The 23,411-nt window shown below is 48.0% G+C and overlaps 1 protein-coding gene across 2 annotated transcripts in view; it reads right to left on the bottom strand.

Annotated features, from left to right (window-relative positions):
- HACD1 (3-hydroxyacyl-CoA dehydratase 1) overlaps positions 1 to 23,411 on the bottom strand; it is a 163,626-nt gene that overhangs the window by 87,373 nt on the left and 52,842 nt on the right. The gene's annotated exons all lie outside the window — the stretch shown is intronic.

Genomic DNA, 23,411 nt, shown 5'->3' with positions numbered 1-23,411 from the left:
TAATGAGTTCTACCCTGCCTCTTCCAAGGAGATACTCCGTAGTATGTTGTGACTGCGAATCTCCATGGAAGGGACGTGGTGGAAAAATACATCATTTAATCTCTTAGGCACTGTGATGCGGCGTCGTATCATGCCCAGGCCGAGCCTCCTCCACTCGGGCGTTCTCCCTATCATGAAACCAGCCCCGAGGCGTCCCTAAATACGGACGTGACAACCTACATCCCACCCCTTTGTCCTTTCTTGACGGATCCAATCAGGAACAACCTCCCTCAGGAAACACGCCCTCGTGACCCCGGAATTGCCTCCTCCACTTCAACCCTGGACACTGGAAAAGGCGGAAGAAGAGACCAAAGTGGCGTCGGAGCAGCGATATCGTGGCAGGAGACTCAGACCGGAGTGGAAGCGGAACAGGAGACCGAAGACGCCGAAGACGTGTGGAGTGAGGACTGGTGGAGTCCACAGGAGGAAGCTGGAGAGCGGCTGCAACTCACCGGAGAGTTGCGGGGGAGCGTGTGAGTACCCAGAACATCCTCCATAGCACACTAGGTGCTCTGTATATATATATATATATAACTGTTTAGTATCACCGGGCCTGGCCCAACACTGTATTTATTCTGTATAGCACTTCACCACTTGTATAGCACCTTAGCGGTAGCCCCTCCCCTCACGGACCCGTCACCAGACACCCTTTTTCTCTCAATACCCTGTCCCTTCCGTTCCTATCTCCTGCCCTACCTTCCCCTCCCTCACGGTCGCTCTTAAACCCCTCACCTGACCCGGGTATTGGTTACGGATCGCGTGTGTTAAAGTCCGGTTGGACTAACGGCTCCCTTGTTTTCTCTCTCTCCTATATCTCCGAGGATCGCCCCAGCTCCGGACCTCCCCGAAGATCCAACAACCACAGAGCAGCCTAGGAAGAAGCCGCGCCAACCCCCTCTGGAGCCTTGTTATTTTGGTGTTTTCCCAGTGACATTTGATTTGGCAACTACTGGTATTGGAATAAAGTATCGGTCATTGCCCACTATATTCGGCCTCCTTGCCTGATTTTCCGGCCCGCTGTCACCCCACGAGGACAGGTGGTGTCAGAAGTGGGATCCGCTGGAAGCATGGAGGCCGCCGTTAAGAAAATGGCCAAAACCCAGGAACAATTAGGACAGATGATGGAACGATTCCTGAAGACTGCAGAGGACGACAGGGGACAACTACATGACGTCCTCAAGGGTCAGGGAGACGCGCATGGGCAGGCAATGGGGAAACTAATAGACGTCTTGGGACAACAAAGACCGCTGACCTCCCTTCCTTCGGTTGTCCTACAGAAGTATGTACCGGGGGAAGACCCGGACTACTTCTTTACGAACTTTGAGACACTGGCCCAGGCCACCACATGCCCAGTGGATCGCTGGGGCCAATATCTGGGTCCTCTTTTAACCGGGGAACTACAGGCGGCTTATCAAAAAGCCAATATCCAGGGTAACACACCCTATGAGGACATTAAGAAGTGTATCCTAGAACGCTTGGGTATCGATGACGAAACCTACAGGGTCAAACTAAGGCAAGCCAAAGAAGGGTCCCAAGAAACACCCCGAGCCCTGTCATTCCGGATTAAGGACTTAACCAATCGGTGGCTTCGACCGGATACCTCCACGAAAGAGGACATTCTGGGAAAGATCTATCTGGAACAGTTCCTAGCTTCCCTACATCCAGCCACCCAGAGGTGGGTAAGGCAATACACTCGCCTCACGCTAGACACGGCTGTCGAAATAGCCAGTGCCTACAGTCGAGCTCAGGAGTTCCAGAGAACCAAGGAAGAACACCCAAGCCGACAGCATAACCCGGCTGGTGTCCGACCCCATTGACCACCCCAACCAAGGAGACCAGAACCGCCTCCCCTCCTACCGGCACCTATACTGTACCGACCACCCAACCCAGGACCTCAGTGCTACAAATGCGGGGGTTTTGGCCACATTGCCTGTATGTGCCCTCAGAAGGAAGAACCTATGGAGGTTGGCCTCGTCCAGAACTTTGTATGCGTCACTCCTGCGGCCACACCTCCACCGTTTCATTGTCCAGTGTACATTGATGGCCACCCCGTCTTCGCCCTAGCCGACACAGGTTGTAGACAGAGTGTCCTAAGGCCTCAAGACTTCTCAAACCCTGTCGGTCCGCCCACTGGTATGGTTGCCATCCAATGCGTCTATGGGGATACAAAGATATATCCGACCGCCCGGATACGAGTACAACATCCCGCGGATCCAGGAACCGATCTTACAGTGGGACTGGTACCTAACCTCCCGGAGCAGGCCATCTTGGGGAGCGATTACTCAGGTCTTCCGCGGCTTCTGCAAGATACAACCGACTCATTGGCCCAATGGTGGAATGTAGCCCCTTTTTCCCGGGAACAACCTCCTGCGGTTCCGCCGCCCAGACCTCGAAAAACCCGAAACGAGAAAAGAAAGGAAAGGAAAGGGTATGCCAGTGCCTACCCCGTACTACCCGAAGAGCATCCCTGGCAGACCGATAGGGAATTCAGAGCCTCACAAAGGGAAGACTCCAACCTACAAGAATCATGGAGAAAGGCTTTGGAGAACGAGGATCCCTTACAAGTAGGTCCCTATTTCTTCAAAAGAAACAGACTGTTATACAGAAAAGGCGGGCCCCGTCAAAATCCACAGTTATTGATACCAGGCCCCTTTCGGGACAAGGTGCTGTTCCTTGCCCACAGTCACTTATTGGGGGGTCACTTTAGCGACGAGAAAACAGGGCAGGCCATCTTGGAGAAGTTTTATTGGCCGGGCATGCACCAACAGGTCAAGATATATTGCCGTGAATGCCCGGTCTGCCAGAAGAACAGCAGATATAGACCACCTAAAGCCCCCCTGCACCCTCTTCCTCTAATTGATGTGCCCTTTAGCCGGGTTGGGATGGATATAATAGGACCCCTTATACCTTCCCGAAGCGGTTGTCGTTATGCTTTAGTACTTGTGGACTACGCCACTCGCTTCCCTAAAGCCATACCCCTACGTCACCCCACTACACAAAGCATAGCCAAAGCGTTAATCGCCATATTTTCCAGGGTGGGGTTTCCCAGGGAGATCCTTACGGATCAAGGCACCCCTTTTGTGTCAACACTGATGCGACAGGTCTGCTCACAATTGGGGATCAAACAGATCCGAACGTCCGCTAACCACCCGCAAACGGATGGGCTAGTCGAGCGGTACAACGCCACACTAAAGCAAACACTCAAGAAAATGTTGGCCCTAGAAGCCAGAAGGTGGGAGGAGATGTTGCCGCTGGCCTTGTTCGCCATCCGCTGCAAAATCCAAAGTAGTACAGGATATTCCCCCTACGAGCTGTTGTACGGTCGTCCTCCCCGTACCCTTCTGGACATGGTCCAGGAGGCCTGGGAGGCAGAACCCAACCGTACTCGACCCCTCCCAGAATACATGGAGAACCTCAAAACTCATTTATCTCTTATCTGGGACATAGTCCGACAAAATATGGAAAGTGCTCAAGCCTCTCAAAAGCAGCAAAACGATAAGGGCACCAAACCCCGTACCTTTGCTGTTGGTGAACTAGTCCTTTTGATGATGCCATCCTCTGACCAGAAGCTGTTAGGCCAGTGGCAGGGCCTCTATGCCGTTCTCCGACAAGTGACCCCTGTTACCTACGAGCTGGAGCTGGACCCCACACGGGGTACCACCCAGATATACCATATAAACCACCTCAAGAAATGGGAAGGACCCCGACCGGTCCTCTCGGTTCCAACCTCCACTCGCCTCCCCCCTTTGAGACCTGTATAGATCCCGAGCTACCCAAACCACAAAAACAGAACCTTCAGGAAGTTCTACATCCCCTACAACATGTGTTTTCCTCCTCTCCGGGGCGTCCCTCGGTTATTGAACACCCCATACAAACCGAACCAGGAAGGGTGGTACGCTTAAGACCCTACCGTGTCCCGGAGGCCCGTAGAACAGTCATAAAACAAGAAATAGAACAGATGTTACGAATGGGGATCATCGAGTCCTCCATAAGCAACTGGAATTTCCCCATAGTTCTAGTACCCAAACCCGACAGATCGATAAGGTTTTGCATCGATTTCCGCGAGGTGAATAAGATATCCAATTTTGATACCTACCCCCTTCCTCGAGTAGACGAAATGGTCGAAAAAAATAGGAAAGGCCAAATATATATCCACACTCGACCTCTGCAAAGGTTATTGGCAGATACCCCTGAACTCACAGGATAAAAAAAGACTGCTTTTTCCACCCCGGAGGGTTTGTACCAATTCACTGTTTTACCTTTCGGCCTTCATGGCGCACCAGCAACCTTTCAGAGAGCTATGAATCATATCCTAAAACCCCATTCCCAATACGCTGGAGCATTCTTGGACGATATCATATTATATAGCGATAGTTGGGAACAACACCTTAACCACTTGTACCAGGTTGTCACCTCTCTGGGAGCCTTCGGGTTCACCATCAACCCCTCTAAAACCACTCTAGCAGCCCAGACAGTAAAATACCTTGGCTTTCTCCTGGGCGAAGGTGTTATACGACCCCAAAAGAACAAAATTGAAGCCATCCAGTCGCTCTCTTTCCTCCAATCATGAAAAGACCTCCGAGCGTTTTTGGGACTACTCGGTTACTACCGAAGGTTTATACCTGATTTTTCCCAAAGGGCTGCCCCCCTTACAGACCTACTAGAGAAAACAGCAAGAACAGACGTTGCTTTGAGGAATCCCTCTCCTATACTCAGACAGGCCTTTAACAGGCTCAAGTATGCCCTTACCTCCAGTCCTGTCTTAATCAGCCCGGACTATTCCAGACCCTTCGTGCTGCAGACCGATGCATCAGACCGAGGTCTAGGCGCAGTGCTGTCCCAAAGTGATGACAATGGAAACGAGAGACCAATCCTATATCTCAGCAGGAAACTATGTCCTCGGGAAATGAACTATGCAGTCGTGGAGAAAGAGGCTCTCGCCATAAAGTGGGCTGTTGAAAGTCTCCGTTACTATCTGGATGGACGGGACTTTCTCATATATACTGATCATGCCCCTCTGGAGTGGATGGCCCGGAATAAAGGACACAACAACCGGGTCCTCCGCTGGTTCCTGTCCCTACAACCATACCGATTCAGAACTATCCATCGGAAGGGGACGGACCAGGGAAACGCTGATTTCCTCTCCCGTTATCCCATTGCCCCAACCCGTACAAGAAGGACAGCTAGGGGAAGGGGATGTGATGCGTCGTCGTCTCATGCCCAGGCCGAGCCTCCTCCACTCGGGCGTTCTCCCTATCATGAAACCAGCCCGGAGACGTCCCTAGATACGGACATGACACCCTACACCCCACCCCTCTGTCCTTTCTTGCAGGATCCAATCAGGAACAACCTCCCTCAGGAAACACGCCCTCGTGACCCCGGAAGGGCCTCCTCCACTTCAACCCCGGACACTGGAAAAGGCAGAAGAAGAGACCGAAGCGGCGTCGGAGCAGCGATCTCGTGGCAGGAGACTCAGACCGGAGTGGAAGCGGAACAGGAGACCGAAGACGCCGAAGACGTGTGGAGTGAGGACTGCTGGAGTCCACAGGAGAAACCTGGAGAGCGGCCGCAACTCACTGGAGAGTTGCGGCGGAGCGTGTGAGTACCCAGAACATCCTCCATAGCACACTAGGTGCTCTGTATGTATATATATATATATATATAACTGTTTAGTATCACCGGGCCTGGCCCAACACTGTATTTATTCTGTATAGCACTTCACCACTTGTTTAGCACCTTAGCGATAGCCCCTCCCCTCATGGACCCGTCACCAGACACCCTTTTTCTCTCAATACCCTGTCCCTTCTGTTCCTATCTCCTGCCCTACCTTCCCTCCCTCGCGGTCACTCTTAAACCCCTCACCTGACCCGGGTATTGGTTACGGTTAGCTTGTGTTAAAGTCTGGTCGGACTAACGGCTCCCTTGTTTTCTCTCTCTCCTATACCTCCGAGGATCGCCCCAGCTCCGGACCTCCCCGAAGACCCAACAACCTCAGAGCAGCCTAGGAAGAAGCCGCGCCAACCCCCTCTGGAGCCTTGTTATTTTGGTGTTTTCCCAGTGACATTTGATTTGGCAACTACTGGTATTGGAATAAAGTATCGGTCATTGACCACTATATTCGGCCTCCTTGCCTGATTTTCTGGCCCGCTGTCACCCCACGAGGACAGGCACTCAATCCCACAGAGTGGGAATGTGTCCAAGGGTATGACATCTACACCCAGTGAAAGACACTATTCTCCAAAGTGTAAAACTCCAGATAAAGGAGTATGGCTGTAGTTTAATTTGTGGAACTTGCAAATGAGTGAGGTTGTGCTCCAAAAAGTATGTCTTGCAAACGACTGGAGACACTATACTTCAAGACGTTAAAATCAGACCCAATGAGTGAGACACTTCTCTAAGTTATGATACTTGCACCCAGTGCAAGCGAAGGTGCAGCAACATGCTGCGAGACATTGTCAGGCAAGCGGTGCGACTCGAATTAATGAGTATGTGCTCCAAGAAGTGTTATTCACAAATACTGAGTGAGACTCTGCTAAAGAAGTGAGACTCACAAAGGTCTATTAACGCTCTGAGCCTCCCATGGCTCAGGTCGACAGGGTTGGGAACAAAAACCTTGGCTTGGCACAGATGCTCCAATAAGTAGTCATTCTGGTGACCGTCTTGGTGGTCTTGTTAACAATTTCAGCGCCTACATCATACATTCAAACTCAACGGGGTCAAGAAGGTGTTTTATTTTTCTGAGGCAGAAAAAGTAAGAGTTAATTAGGCATGAGTTCTGATGTTCAAGAAGAGGTTTTATTACAAACAGCCAATCGCCTCCTCATATTTTCCCATCCAATGAAATAACAGGGTTACACATTATAAAATACACCTGCCACTGCTCTTATGTTTGACATCAGCTACAGTCCGCATTATGAAGCTTTGCGATGGGGTCGCAAGAAATACTTTAAATGAATAGAATGACAGCACAACTGGCACATCATTCTTATGGGTTCCAGTTTAGGTACATGACTCTGTACCACCTCAGCTCTGCAAGTGCACTTCATGCCTGACATCGAGAACATCAGATGACAGCAGGGTGACACTCCCCCTACATGTGCAATAGACCTCACTTCTTCTGGCTAATGCTCAGCAGTGCCACTGCACTTCACTTCTGAGCTTCAGTGGTCTAGGTGACTGTTCCCGCAGTTGGGCTATACATAGTAGGTTGAGGATAACTAAATGGGCGACTTTGGGCTACAAGCCACCATATTAGGAACAGTGTAATGGAGACTGGTAGCATGAATAGGCAGTGTGTTTTTAGCTGGCATGCCCATCCCTTTCTTTAGTAGGATTGAATTGGTGTTTCAGTGGGAAGGCAACAGATATGCGACAGTGGTGCAAAGAGAGAATGTGTAATTCTGATGGGCAGGTGCCAGGCGGTTGGAAGAGAGGCTTTTCATGGTTTCAAGCAGTTTTATTATCGTTGGGGCGCATCAGGCACTTTCTGAAGCAGGGGGGCAGGGGGAGTAAGTAGATGTTCGCAGAAGGAAGAAAGTTAAAAAAGTTACTGTTTTAGGAATAAACTTGGTTCAGGATGTAGAGTTACAGTAGAGTTACAGGATTGACAGTTGAGCTGTGGGTGTTTGAAGGAGGGAATATTAGGGGTGGGTGACAGGACAGTACTGAACAACTGATGTGCTTTGACTGAGTGTGCCCTGGGCTCCTGCCAACCAGGTACCCAGGGCCTATGTTCCTTCCCTAAAACTGTATTGAACCTAAAACCCAATTGGCATCTCTGGCCACCTATCAGCCCCTAGTAAATGGTACCCTACCCTAGGTACCCAGGGCCTGGTGACCAGCGAAGACCCCTAAGGGCGGAAACACTTATTGTGCCACCCTTAGGGGGCCTGTACCCTGACACCCACACACTGCCTTTGCAGGCTGAGTGTCTAAGTACAGAACTAAACAGAGAGTCGACATGGCACACCTCCCTGTGTGCCATTCCCACAGAACCCACTGCCCTGGCATACTTCAGTCACCCCTCTAGCAGGGTACCCTATGCCAGTGGTGTGGGCACAGGTGCATGATGCCATTAAGAGTATATGGTGCTGGGAGGTTGTCATTACGAACTCTACAGCACCATAATGGCTACACTGAAGACTGACAAGTTTGGTACCAAACTTCTCAGCACATTAAACCTGCACTGATGCCAGTGTGGGATTTAATGTAAAATGCACCCGAGGGCATCTTAGAGATGCCCCCTGAAAACCTAACCTACAATCCACGTTTGGTCTGAGTGGCTGCAGAGGCTTCCACACAGCAGACATGTTGCTGGACCCCTGGGTGGAGAGCCCCTCGCTCTTCTGGGCTTGCAACAATGCACATCCTGGGTGAAGTGCTAGGTCTCCTCCCCCAGGATGGGCAGGGGGACGCTTCAAAGGCATGCTGCCTCTGTGAGCTTCTCCAGACTATTTGCTGTACTCAGCAACTGGCCCCCACCAGTTCTAATCCCCACTCTAGCGGGAAGACTGGCCCCTATGTCAGGAAGGGTGGTGTGCCAGCCTGTGCCAACCCCACCCCTCAGGTGAGAGAGGCGAGGTGAAGCACGACCCCGGGCTCCGGTCATCTTGAAGATGGGGAGCCCTGCCCAATCACAGCTAGGCTCCTGCCCCCCTCCCACAGGGAAGGAGCAGACTAGGGAGTGTACCCACCTCAGGACAGGGACCTAGCCCTACTTGTAACGCCCCTAAATTTAGTATTTAGGGGCACCCTGAACCTTCCTTTGGGAGATCTTGATAAGAAAAGAAGAAAGAAGATCAAGAGGACGAAGACCCGCCGTGCAGCTTCTAACAAAAGGACGACAACCACTGACTAGGCCCCAGCACTACCGGCCTGTCGATCCTGGAACCTGCTCCTGCTTAATCCCGGTGACTCCTGTGGACAGCAACCTTGGGACACCCGGAGGACCTGCCTGCCTTGACCCTCTTAAAGACTGGGGCTTCCATAAGCAGAGGCTCTGCTTCAACAACCCCCCTGGTGCCAGCCAGGAAGCTCAAGACCTGCCCACTCTGTACCCGCCGAGCCCAGCCCGTGCCCGACTGATCCAAGACCACGAGAACATCCCCCCGCAACTGGGACCCGAAGTCCAGTGCCCAAAGACCCTCCTCAATGAACCAGACGACGCCTGCAGCCTCAGAACCAGGGACCACACCAACCGCGACCAGCCGAGGGTAAGATTCCCGGCACCAAAAGACAGCCCTGCACCCGGCTCCCTGCAGCCCCCTGTGCCTGCCTTTGGGGTACCTACCTCTTCTCCAAGATCCCAACTTACCTCTCTAAGTGGTGGTCGCACCTGAAGAATCACTGTCCCCGATTCTGCAGCCTTTCTTTCCTTTTTACTTTTCCCATTGAATAACTTTGACCGCCCGACGGATCAAAAGCACCTTGTACCCAGCCGCCCGAGTGCCCCTGACTGTACAATTTTTGTCCTATCCTAATTCCCCCTTTGCCCTGAGCAAGTAATCAGGGGCCCAGCTCCCACAGCCACGTGGTCTGCTAGCCAGCAGCCACCAACCGGAGGCCCCCTGCCCCTCATTGGATAACATTGAGCCTAACTACCTCTGCACCCGGCTGCCCCTGTGCCGCTGAGGGTGAACCAACTATACCTACCTGACCCTGGGGGGCTCCTGAGTCTATGCGCAGGACCTTAACTTCCCCAGTCGAGTACTCACCTGGAAACCGGTAACTCACTTATCTGCCATTGGATAACATTGACTGGTTTGACACGAAAAATCTTTCAAATGTAAAGTTTTGAAAACTTAAAATATTCCCAAAAAATCAAACGAATTCCGAATTACTCACATGTGATCAAGAGAGAAGCCAGTACTGCATCTTGTAGCCCAGTACTGAACCGCAAAAGTAATCCTAGTCGGGTTTACTAGTAACTTGAATTTTCTCCATAGGAATCCATTGTGTGCTTTTCTGTGAAATTACTTCTAAGTGTCTACTTTTGAAAACTTGAAATATTCTTTAAAAATCATACCAAATACTGAAACGTAATTACTTACCTGTCTTAAGTTGAGATCCCAGTGCTGGACCTAGGAGCCCAGTCCTGGATTACAAATGTAACGAGATCATACTTTTACTACAACCTGAATTTTCGCCCATTGGATAACATTGCCAAATTTTCATTGAAAAGTTTCTAAGTGTGAACTTTTAAAATAGCTTTATTTTCCTTAAAAATCACTGCAATAACTAAAACGTTTTTACTAAACTGTTTTCAGCTTAGATCCCAGGACTAAATCTAGAATCCAGTCCTGGAACTACCAGAGTACTCTACAAAGTAATCTACTATATTTATATAGAAAAACCCATTGAGCTCAATGCTCAATTGTGTCTAGAATTGTGTTGCCTACTGCAACCCCTGTACCTATTGTGTTTACAAAATGTATTGCCTTTCTGCAAAGCACTCATCTGAGACCTCTCATATTGAGAACAGTATATTTTGGTACCTCTTGGTTCTAAAAATAAAACAACCATATCTTTGCTATGAAAACAATTGGCCTGGAGTTCAGTCTTTGAGTGTGTGAAACCTTTTGCTGACTGAGTGTGTACAACAAATGCTTTACACTGTCCTCTGGTACTGCCTTACTGCTCGACCAAGCTACCACTTTAGAGAGTAAGGTCACACCTGGCTTTAACCTCTGTTATATCTCTGGGGTTTGTGGACTCTATACACACTGTACCTTATCTTGGTCCAGTATATATAGAGCCACTTTCTCACAGGAAGGCATTGAGTGGTGTATAGTGAGATTCATAGTTTTATAAGGCCGTTGCCCAGGTTTATTCATGTGGAGACATGTATATGGATATATGACGCACACCTGGTTCATTGAAGCGGCCTTTTTAACACATACGAAGTGGCAGTGGTCTGTACTGTTGCCTATAGCCCAACAACCTTTTTTACTGCTGAATAAACCTCTTGTACATTTTGTTTTTCTACAATGATCTACCATTTTGTCATTGTCGACCTTTGCAACTAATTTTGCAGTGTTTGGCAATTTTTAATAACATCTGTAACTTCCATGTAACGAAATATCTCCACTCTAAAGAACTTTAGCTCCCTTGGGTAATGTCCATACATAAATAAATAAATAGGGAGCATTAGCGATTAGAAGTGCAATTACATATAAATCAAGGTACAGAAAAAATGTAAACGTATTATCCTTTGTGTACATCACAACAACGGTTTGCAAAAGCGTCTTAAAATCTTTCATTTCAATAGTCCATCACGAGAACTTTCAACCGTTAGCATAGCTTTTATTTTACAGCCAATTTAATCCTGCCCGCGCTTAAATAATATTCTGACTGAAAGAAACACATGCAAATTATCTCCGCCTCTTTTGTTGTTCGTATCTGGGCTGCCTGGACACCAGAAAGGCTTCCTTTCACATGCAAATGTGGTACATGGGAAACACTAATTCCAGCGCTTGCTTTCATCCTGACCTAGTTCACACTGAAGTCACGTGGCTCAGCTGATCAATACCCACGTGCCTTTCAGCAGGATTCCCAACATGCTGCGGTGCTGATTGCATTAGGGTAGGGTAACCCAACTCTACTAAATGTAGCTTTCTCTTCGATAATGCACCGAGGGTCCTGAAAATTCGCAGGTGAAGAAAACCTGTAATTCATTTGTCACAGAGCAATTTACCCCCATTTCCGTTTCACCTAAGTGCAACCGAGCACTTTAAGATAAATAACAGAGTGTTCTTTGTTATCTGATCTGGGGAGTCAGATGCGATTGAAGTTTTTTTTATTTCAGCAGATGAAACCTTTTAGAATTTCACCGGTATTGTCATTTTACATCTAACTAGCCCTGCATGCTTGGAGTCCCTTGCAAAACTGAAGAATACAATTTATTTAGAAGTACTAATATGTAGCAAGCGCGCCATCTAGTGTCGACCAACTTCAAGTTTATTATGACTGTAAGAATTCCATCTGTTTTACTGCATATTTATTAGGTGTGGTCTCGCAGTGCCGTCATCCTACTGTAATTAAAAAAATCGTACATAAAAAATACATCTTTTCTCTGGGCCATTCCTCTTTACCCTTTGGTGTGTTCAACTGACATTCACATTTTACTTTCGAACGTATTGGCATTGGTAATGAACGGATCAACCCATTTCAGCCTCTCCTGTATCACGAGCGAAAGCAATTTCTTAATCACCTTTACATCTGTCTCAAAACAAGAACACGTTATTCCTAGGCTGGTGGGACAGCAGTGTACTTTGCCATTGCTTTCCACGCTGCATTCTTTAATAGCTGTCAAGGTTTCAGATAGCTTATGTGTGACATTTTCATAATATCAGTCAGTGCTTTAAATGGGAAAAAAATAAGTGCAGGATTGAATTGAGCTAGGGGCGTAGCTAGTGGGTGGGGTAAGAGGCGGAGTGAGACACGGTGATACAAATCACTTCTATTGACTATTCATTGTGCCCTTGCATTGCCCTGGATAGTGGTCTCAAGCTTCCCATAGGTGCAGATCAACAGCTAAAACCCTGAATGAGCCAGTCCATCAACTGTACTATTATCACTTCCAGGCTAATAATCAATGTCTAGGACAGGAGAAACTCTGGCACTTACACAGGTTGCAGGATAGAAAATAACATGCTAGAAATGTATGAATATAAACAAAATGTGTTGACTTGTTACACAAAATTAAGGCCAAACGCCAAATGTTCATATTTTCTTGTTTTGTAAGATTTGCAGCTTCTTAATATTATAATAATTCTAATTTTCCTACTTGCTTGCATTTGGAGCAATCCTTATATATTGAAGAGTGCACACACACAAACAATAACATTCCACGCATTTCTTTTCAAATACCTGCTGATTCTCTTCCTCTACGAGTTTGTTTCTCTCTGAAACAAAGATACACTCTCTATCTGTTTTCACATCTCTAATCTTGTGATCCCTCCCGCACTCACTTCTCTCCTGTTTGTAGCTAATTTTGTCCCACTCTCTTTACCCCAATTTGATCCTATTACTCTCTGTTTCTAATCTGCAATCTCCGCGCTTCTCTTCTACTTTCGATAGCCATCTGGATCTCTCCCCTATCTATCTGCCCTTACCCCTTCTGCCTCTTTAACTTTTCCTACTTTAAACTCTCTGCTCCTTCACTCATGCCCATTCTCCCTCCTTTCCCCTCGACAGAAGGCCCCATGGCTGTAGAGCTTGCAGTGACAGACAGTGAGCACAGCAGGGTCCTGAGAACGTGCAGAGTCTAGCAGGATAGAGGGAACAATTCTGGTCTCCCATGGGGAGGGCATTTGACCTCCTCCCACCTCACCTGGGCACCAGGGAGGCCGCTTAGGCCAATTTCACCACCTCAACCCTGCCCATCATGGACTCAATGTCCAGCAGGCGGGCTGGCAGTGGATTTGAAAGGCCTATTTATTCAGAAGAAAGTCAGACCCCAGTGGGAGGCCAAGTGGTGAAAATGGCTCTTTTTACCTGGGTTCCTCCTTGGCTGGTCAGGCACAAGCACTCACCAATGTCCCAAACACTAACAGGAGGACCCAGCATCGACACCTGGCAGGGAGGTGGTGAGGATAAAGAGAGCTTCCATTTGGGTAGGAATGGAACAGAGGCCCTTTTGCCCTTACAGCGTGCCTTCAATAGGCCGCCACAGCTGAATAATACTGACAGACGGCAAACATGCTGCCAAAAAAAATGGCTCATAGTTGGCCCTCGGGCCGTCCAGTGCCCAACTCATCGAACTGACAGGTACTCTCCTTGACAGTAGAGAAGTGCCAGTACTCTGCTTTTGTAAAAATAAGAAGTGCCAGTACTCAGTACTCAGTACCAGTGAGTACCGGCCCATTTAAAGCACAGATATCAGTGTAATTATGAGTGACAGTCGGCACACCAAACACAGGACAACAGGTTGGTGTGAAAACACTTCTGTATTCGTTATCTGGGAGCATGTCGTAGCACGTCCGTCCTCTGGTCAGTCCTGGGCTTCTCTGTCCACTTCCTGTCCCTAACCGGATGTGGTGTCCGGTGACCTGGTCACCTCCCTCATGACCCACAGGGTCCTAGTGTCCTCCTGTCCTGTCGTCCTATCTGTCGGGTCACGACATCTCCCCCTTTGTTGCAAACAAATGTTCATGGTACAGTTCTACTGATCATTTCACCCCCTCACCCCTTTACAGCATTTACTCATTGTTGTGGTGAGAGAGAGAGAGAGAGAGAGAGAGAGATAGAGAGAGAGAGAGAGATAGAGAGAGAGAGAGAGACAGAGAGAGAGAGAGAGAGAGAGAGAGAGAGAGAGAGAGAGAGAGTGTCCATAGGTCTGGTCGACCCGTCTCCCCAGTCTCTGACTCCTACGTTTCATCACTTAGTCTCTTTGTCCCCTTGCATTCCTCCCTTGGTCGCTGTTCTCTGCCATCAGCTTTTGCTTCTGTTTGTCGGTTGTCCTCCTTCTGCTCTCCTCTTGCCAGCCTCTCTTCATCTGCTTCTAGCTCCTTGCCATGTGCCCAGTGGTGTGGGTCAGCTGGCGCCATCTCCGTGGGCTCCTCTCTTTCTACTGCCACCTTTTGTTGTGTTAGTTCCCTCAGTGATTCTTTTCCGTTCTTTTCCTCTTTCTCTGGTCCCTGCGTCTTCTCCTCGCCTACGCTCAGTGTGTCTTTCGTTTTTTCAGTGTCATATGTCATGGTTATGAGACCCATGGCTTGGGCGGTGCTGTTGCCCAGCAGGCATGGTCCTGGGACATCGCCTTTCAGCACATGGATGTCGTCTTTGTTCTTTTTGTCTTTGTACCTCAGTTCCTCTGTGAACTTTCCCAGGTTGATTACCTGTTTCTTTGACCCCCAGGTGAAAATCTCAACCCTGGACGCTCTCAGTGACGGCTTCGCTTTCATCTTCTCGTACTCTGATGCCCACATGACATTGCATGTTGCACCACTGTCCAGTACAAATTCCGCTTCATGTGCTCCTACTCCTATCGTTACCGAGTCTGTCTTTTCCCATGTGCTTCTGTCTGTTCGGTGTGTTGTTTCTCCTTTTTCGTCTCCCCCACTCAGTTCTGTGTGGGCCTCCGACATGTGATATAGCCTTTCCACTTCCTTTTCTTCCTCGTCTTCACCTGACCCTCGTGATGAACTTCTCCTTTCTGTTTGTTCCCTCCAGTCATTCCTCCACCGGGCGGTGCGATAGTTGTTTGTCATGTGGTGTGCGTTTTCGATTTCGACGTTCTTCTCTCTTTCCATTTCCTTGGCCTGTGTCGTTGCTCTCGCCTCTGTTCTCGCCAGAGACAGGATGTTCTCCAATGAGGACTGTTCTTTTAGGATCCTTGCCCTAAATCCTGTGTCACGACAGCCTTCAATGATCCGCAGCCTTATTGCTTGTTCGTTATCGAATTTGTCGAACTCACAATGTGTCACCAGTTTTCTCAGCCTTGTCGCGAAGTCATCTGGCGTTTCGTCCACTTGTTGACACGCAATAGTGAATGTGTATCGTTCGAAGTCAACATTCCGTTGTAGGTCAAATTTGGCCGTTAGGCATTTCTTTAGTTTCTCATATGTCTTTGTTTTTTCTGTTGGCAGTGTCATCAGAAGTTCTTCGACGTCATCCCCTGCTAGGTTCAGCAGTAACCCTAATCTCTTTCCCTCTGTTACATCTGTCACTTCCATATATCTTTCAAACCGTCTGATCCTCTTCTCCCACCTGATTCCTATTTGTGGCTCCGATAAGTTGAACGGCAGTGGCCTCCTGTGTTGTGTGATGGGCTTTGGGTCTGCCATTCTTGCCTTCTTGCCTTTATATGCTCTTTCCTCTGTTTGTTCTGTCGCTTCTTTGTGTGTTGTTCTCTGATTCCTTTTGTTTTCTTTCCTTTTATGTTCTTCTTTTCCTTCACTTTTGCCTTTTGTCTTCTTTTCTCTTTTGTGATCCTTTTTGTCCCTTTTATTTCTTCTTTTTATTCCTTCATTTGACTTTATTTAGCCTCTTCTGTTCTTTCTTAGTCCTTTTTTTTTGCTTTATTCTGTTCTTTTTCCTTGTATTGTGCTTGTTCCCTTCTATCTCTTTTGTTTATTCCTTTGTTTGACTTTATTTAGCCTCTTCTGGGCTTTCTTAGTCCTTTTTCCTTTTATTCTCTTCTTTTATTTCTTCTAGTGAAAATGTATCAGGAACTTTTGTCATCTCTTGTGCTTTCTTTGTCTCTTTGTCTTGTTGCACCTTTATTGCCTCTGTTTGCTAGTGTGATCTTGTCACTTTCCACTTCTCATTCCTTAATTTTCACTGGTTGCTGTATGTTGTGGGGATCTTTTTGTCCCTTTCCTCTTTTTTTACCAGTTTGCCTTTATTTCTCTCAGCTTTATTCCTCTTATTCTTTTCTTGCTAATGTTTACCACTTCTTCTTTTGTTTTCGCCTGGCCATAAAATGGCTGCCCTGCTATTCTTTATGGATTTCTTCCTTTTTGTCCCGCACAAAGTGGCCGCCGGTAATCACACGAGATTTCGCGATCGAAATCTCGCGTTTCCTGCCCTTAAAATGGCCGCCTAAGTGTTCCCATGCTGCCATTGGCCCTAGCTGCCTGATTTCTTAATGGCCGCCGAGATTTGCGATCTCGCGAGTCCTCGCGCTTTTGATTTTCAAGCGCGGAGACCTTGCGCTGTTGTGCTGACGCTCCTCTTACCGCGTTCAGCTCTGCTTCGTTGGACGCTGTCGGGGTGGGCCCCCGTGTCACTCCTTGCGTCTTCCTCTTCACTGCTGCTGTGCATCCAGGGTGGGCACCTGGTTTCCTTCGATGATGCTCGTCCCGGACACGCAACGCTATATTCCACGCGTTTGTTAGTTACCTCTCCTCGCCAGATGTCATGTCCTGCTGGTGGGGCAGTCGGCACACCAAACACAGGACAACAGGTTGGTGTGAAAACACTTCTTTATTCGTTATCTGGGAGCATGTCGTAGCACGTCCGTCCTCTGGTCAGTCCTGGGCTTCTCTGTCCACTTCCTGTCCCTAACCGGATGTGGTGATCGGTGACCTGGTCACCTCCCTCATGACCCACAGGGTCCTAGTGTCCTCCTGTCCTGTCGTCCTATCTGTCGGGTCACGACAACCACTATGAGTGACACTTTCTTGCAAGCAAAAACCAAGCAATGAAGACGAGGGAAATATATAAATATCAGAAATTACACCCATTTGAACAACGAGAAACTCTAAGAAAATCTTAGAACTGCTTTAAAGCACCAGAAATGGAAGGGCACTAACTGACATGACACAGGATGTGTTTTTATTTGACAGTTGCTCCAAATAGCATGTTATTGAGAAACATTTGCCATGCATAAATATAGACAATGAATACACAACTACTCGACAACAGTAAAAGATCACAAACAAAACTGAACTGCATTTTTATACCATTAATACTTTTAAATGTTGCTTTATTCAATTAGACTAATTTTATCCACAGAAGAATTAAAGGCTGAACAGAACTGGCAGCTGCAGGATTTGCACCTGTGTCCTTCAGATTAGCCTTAGCGCTGAGAAGACAAGGCAGTAAACTAGATACAAAGTCATGAATAGTGGCTCGAGGCAGCCTTTAAGATTCCACATTGTGGGAGCTGACATCAGCGCCTGGCCATGTGCTAAGAGGCCTCTCGTGAGGCGCTGGGCATGTCTGTCTGCACTCATTCTCATGAAGAGCTGTCTGGTGTGCAGTCCCAGGTATGCAGTGAGTCTCCCCTGCACACCCCACTTCTAAAATACAAATCTTGCAGAGTGTAGGCAAGCTGAGCCAGAAGTGACACCGGCTATTTCTCTTCAGATAAAAGTTGCAGATAGCGAAGCTACACAGTCACAGCATCTCATGAGGCCAGCACCTCAAAGTACCCCGTACATTCATTCTTCGAGGAAGGCAGGTTGTCTGACTTTCTGGTATTATAAACACACTCGGTGGCTAGTGCTACTGTCTAAATTTACTTCGGGTTTGCCGCCCTCCTCCTGAGTCCTTCATAGTCCAGAGTCCTGGCCGCTTAAACGGTCACACTCCATCTCTCCCTCACCATCAGTGACAGTGATCCTCCTTGACCTAAGTGCGGCGTTTGACACGGTCAGTCACGACACCCTATTGTACCGTTTGTCCTGTGCCGGGATTAAGGATAAAGCCTGGTCGTGGTTTAAGTCCTTTTTAGAGGACAGATCTTTTAGAGTCTTTGAGGGTGAGTCTGTGTCCTCCAGCAGACCTCTAAAGTGCGGAGTTCCTCAGGGTTCCTCTCTGAGCCCCGCACTTTTCAACCTGTACATGAGGCCACTGGCTGAGGTCGTCCGTCCATTCGGGATTAAGATCATCTCTTATGCGGACGACACGCAGCTGGTGGTCTCACTGGCGCAGGAAGCCAACCGGCCTACGCCAGGTGGGCTTAGAGAATGCCTAGATGAGGTGAAGACCTGGATGTCCTCATCATCCCTCAAGCTGAATGGGGACAAAACGGAGCTGATGCTTCTAGGCCCCCCAGATCTCTGCCTCCCCGCCTCTTTGTGGCCTTCATGTCTGGGTCTTCCTCCATCTCCCAAAGACAATATCAAGAGCCTCGGAGTGTGGTTGGACAGATCCCTGTCTTTCAACGTTCAGGCCACAAAACTTTCAGCCACCTGCTTTGGCATCATGAGGATGTTAAATAAAATCTTTCCCCTCCTTCCCATGGAAGCCAAACAGGTGGCTATACAGGGTCTCATACATTCACGCCTTGATTTTAACAATGTGCTCTATCTCGGCGCCCCAGAGTACACCCTGCGCAGGCTGCAGACAGTGCAGAACTGCGCAGCGCGCTTACTGCTTAAGATCCCTCGTAGACAATCAGTGAGGTCCGGAGTGGTTAGCCTTCATTGGCTACCGGTTCGCAATAGAGACCTTTTTAAGGCAATGTGCATAGCCCATCAAGCTTTCTGGGACACTGGACCTAGCATTACCCGCGACCTAGTCACTCACTACACTCCCAACAGAAGACTTCGCTCCAGCCAGACCTTTCTAGCAGTGGTTCCAAGAATAAAAAGATCCAGATCGGGCGGCAGGACATTCGCCCACAATGCGTCCAGAACTTGGAATACCCTGCCACTGCACCTCAGAGCCAATCCCAATCTCTCTGTGTTTCGTAAACAGTTAAAGACCTTCCTTTTTAACTTACCCCTTTAACTTCAGCTAACCTCCTTCACAGCTCTCTGGTAGGTTCTGGTTATTTTCTAGCGCTTGGACGCCTCCCGGCAGCAATTCACTCTCTACAAGTCCACATCTAATCTAATCTAATCTAACCTCAGGGGCATTTGAATTTGCAGGGGGGGTTGCATTAATTTTAATACTGCAGCTCAGCTGAGCCACGATGCGGCCGGTGCAAGCACCCAGGCAGCACAACGAGCTTCATATTTTGCCATGCAGCAAAATAGCCAGCCTCCCTCCCACAACAAACTCCGGCACTGCAGCGGGACTTAACATCGCCCCGTGGTGCCAGAGACTGTACCACACAACTTGACTGGGCTCTCTGAATGTTGTAGTAGCCATTGGGCACTACCTCAACATCATGTCAGAGTCAGAGAACGGTGTCAGGGGAATCTGGTCATAAATAAAATTGCAGCAGCCTGCCAGCAGCTTTAGCTCAGCTGCGCTACCAGAGCAGTGTGTGCACACCACAGCGCGGCGCTGCCAGCTGCCACAACCAGTTTAGTTAACAGATTTAGGTGCACCACAATGAAATGTGTTAGTCTAACGCCTGATGCGTGGTACTTGGCAGGACTGTTCTTTATTTATGCGCGTCCTGAATATATCTGCCTTCTAAGATTGCACCAGAAATGAAATGAATATTCATAAGGAGATTTGCCTAAAAGGAAAATAGGGCCTTTGTTCAGTAGGCAGGCAAAAGGCAACTCTGGTTGAGTAGTAAGGCTATAAAGGCCGCTAAGGGAGAACACAAAGAAATCATCTGTGATGAATCCTCCAGCAGTGGAGATATTGTAATTTCTTGCTCATTCAATTTTGATGCCTCTGAGGAGGAGGAGGTGGAAAGAAAAAGAGAAACAAGCATTTGCAATGCAATAGGTCTCGCATTAATTAAGTTTGAGTTATTGGCATTACTAAATATTGCAACACCAATAGCAACAAAAGTCTATAAATTGTAGGCCAAAAAAATGTGTATTTATTTTTGTAGCAATGGTGGCATGCTGCGCTTCAGATGAATATGTTTAAAAGTTAATTGTGGATGTGTTAACAATTGATGGGTGCACTGATGGCTGGTGGTGTGTGTGCCTGTAGAAATTGTACACTGATGGCTGGTGGTGTGTGTGCGTGCCTGGTGGAAGTGTGCACTGCCGGCTGGTGATGTGTGTGTCTGGTGGAAGCGTTCACTGATGGCTGGTGGTGTGTGTGCCTGGTGAAAGCGTGCTCTGACCGCTGGTGGTGTGTGTGTGCCTGGTGAAAGCGTGCACTGATGGCTGGTGGTGTGTGTGCCTGGTGAAAGCGTGCTCTGACGGCTGGTGGTGTGTGTGTGCCTGGTGAAAGCGTGCACTGACGGCTGGTGGTTTGTGTGTGCCTGGTGAAAGCGTGCCCTGACGGCTGGTGGTGTGTGTGTGCCTGGTGAAAGCGTGCACTGACGGCTGGTGGTGTATGTGTGTGAGCCTGATGAAAGCGTGTACTGACGGCTGGTGGTGTATGTGTGTCTGGTGAAAGCGTGCACTGACGTCTGTTGGTGTTTGTGCCCGGTGAAAGCGTGCACTGACGGCTAATGTTGTCTGTGTCTGGTGAAAGTATGCACTGGCGGTGTGGTCGTGTGTGTGGTTGTGTGTGTGTTCAAGTCGAGAGCAGGTTGAATTGAAGTCGGGTCTTGTGTAAGCAGACACCAGCATAACCCAGCATAACCCAGCAGGCCGTGAGACACCCAGTAATATATATTACCCAAACACTTCAGTGTTATTCTCGGGACACGGTGCCTTCAGGAGCGCTGGAAGACAAGACTAGGCAGGGCAGAGTCTCCATTTGCTCATGTCAGCCTTTGCTTGTGCCCAAGAAATATGTGTTCCTACGCCTGTACCGGGAAAATTAATCGATACGTGGCTTATTGGATATCAAAGACAACGTACCTTCATATGCGTCACAAAAAGAAAGAGGGGACTTGCTGAGCTGAAAAGGATATCTTTATAAAAGCGGAACACACTATACAAATATTCAACATTTCAGTAAAGACGCGAGGCTCACTGAGAACATCCGAGCATCCGAAAGGGGAGAAAGAAGGGGTGAGTGCACGCCGAGGTGACAAGAAGGACTGGGCAAGAAGGGAGGGGGGAATGCCAGCAGCAGAGGAGCCTGATTAAAGCTGATGAAAAGGGAGGGGGGGAGGAGGAGGAAGAGGAGGGAGTGCGATGCAAGCAGCAGCAGGGAAGAGGGCGGAAAGGAGGCTCTGAGGGAGAGCTATGTAAAGCCATGCTTTGCACGTACACGCCTCGTGCACTGTAGCTCTAGCCAGCTATGCCAGCAGTAGCAACTTTACTAAATGTCTCGCTAGCAGCGCATGCGCGCTGCTCTGCGAAACTTAAAAACTACACACACATATGGAAAAACAAATTGCTCTTAAGGAATGCAAGAGGACGAAAAACGTGTGAAATGTGCACTGAGATGGATTTTCTTAAGGATGTTTACAGTAGTAAAAAAAAATCGATCAGTGTCTTTGTGTGTAAAGTTAAGGTTTTGAATATAGATCAGGGTAAATACCACTTAAAGGCCAGGGTCCATGTTAGTTACATTTAACAGGCGGTGGCAATAGCTCTTGCTACCGTTTTGGAATCCTGACTAAAACATTTGAAACGGACATCCAAAAAAAGCTTTTCCTCATACCCGATCTTACATCATTAACTAGATAGCCCCTTAAAACAAGTGAAAAAAAAGAAAAGAAGTAATAAAAACTGTATTTTCCTAACAGTGGACTTTAAATCCCAAAGCACCAGCTGATATGCAAACGATTAAGTCCTGCAGGTCTGACTATAAAAAACTAAGAGTTGATAGTGTGCATTTTATACCCAGCTGCTTGGTACTCCTCTTATCGACCTCTGAAGGATGAAAGACTGAGGAGCCTTGTTGGGCTTTGAGCCAGTGACTTGCACCAAGGGGTCGACCAGCAGATTTAACGGCGCCTCCTTTATTTTTTAGCGGTGATGTGCAGTAAAAAATCTAAAGCACTTGTTCCTCACTACCGTGAAGAAATCCATATTAATAAAAGGATACCAGTCCCGTACTGGTTTTTAGCAGCGCCAAACGCTGCACCACCGTGCATGTGAAATGTAGGCACTGCAGGAAGGCTCGCACGTTGAATCTCCAGCTCCGTGCATTGATGGGTGTCCGGCTGGCATGTGGCAGACCCGTGAATCATGTGGGATTGCACTTGATGATGTTGAATGTTAGCTTGTCAGTTTTGAGGGTGTTTTTATATGAGCCTCTTGGGAGTAGTTCAAACCGAAGATGTGGATGGATAATTTGGTTCAGGACAGACAGGGTGACCCTGTTTATGGACACAGGATTCTCGGCTTCGGTTTGTTTAAATTGACTAAATAAAGTCCTAACAAAGCAAAGAACTGTGAAGCCACTTTGGAGCCATAACAAAAACACACCCTCCACCTCTTAACATGACAGAAAATGTTACCATTTGCCGGGGAAGTGCAGTGACTGTACTTCTAGGCCCAGAACAGCACTTTGCAACGGGCTGTATTTACATTCCAGCAATTTTAGATAAATAAAAAATCTGACTCTTTGGTTAACAGCTTCAGTGACAGAATGTCATACCTTAAAAAGGATCAAACGGCCATCCAAAATATGAGGCCCCAGAACACAAAGTGGTCCTCAAATTTAGAGCAGAGAGTTGTCGATAACTCCCGAAATTGTGTTCTGAAAGTAAGAAAAAAATTGGTTTGATAATACATTGTGAGCATGTAGTCTCACTATTGCCGCATTATGTCAGTCACCAGAAGTCACCAACGGATTTCAACTCTCTGTCTCAAGACACTCCTAATGGGATGGAACCTAACCGCTACCAGTTCCCCCGTGTTATGCTTCCCCTATGGGAGGGGATTAGAAATCCATTGCCCCGGTAGAAGAACCCAAATAATTATCTTGACGCACATGTCACATCATTATTAAGTCCATAAGTAGTTATCCGTGTTTAAGTGAAAGCCTATTAATGAGAAATGAGCCACCGTGAATAATGAGCGTTCTGTCCATAGAAATAAATATAGACAGCACGGCAAACAATGAAGGCACGCTACAGCCCGCATTTCGCATCATTATAAAATGCAAAAAGGAGGAATGGGCTGCCGTATAAACTAGACGTTCCTTACATAGATAAAAGTCTA

The sequence above is a fragment of the Lissotriton helveticus genome, chromosome 10 (genome assembly GCF_964261635.1).
Source record: "Lissotriton helveticus chromosome 10, aLisHel1.1, whole genome shotgun sequence".
Taxonomy (NCBI): Eukaryota; Metazoa; Chordata; class Amphibia; order Caudata; family Salamandridae; genus Lissotriton; species Lissotriton helveticus.
Note: the sequence above shows the minus strand (reverse complement) of the source record. Positions and strands in the feature narration are given on the sequence as shown.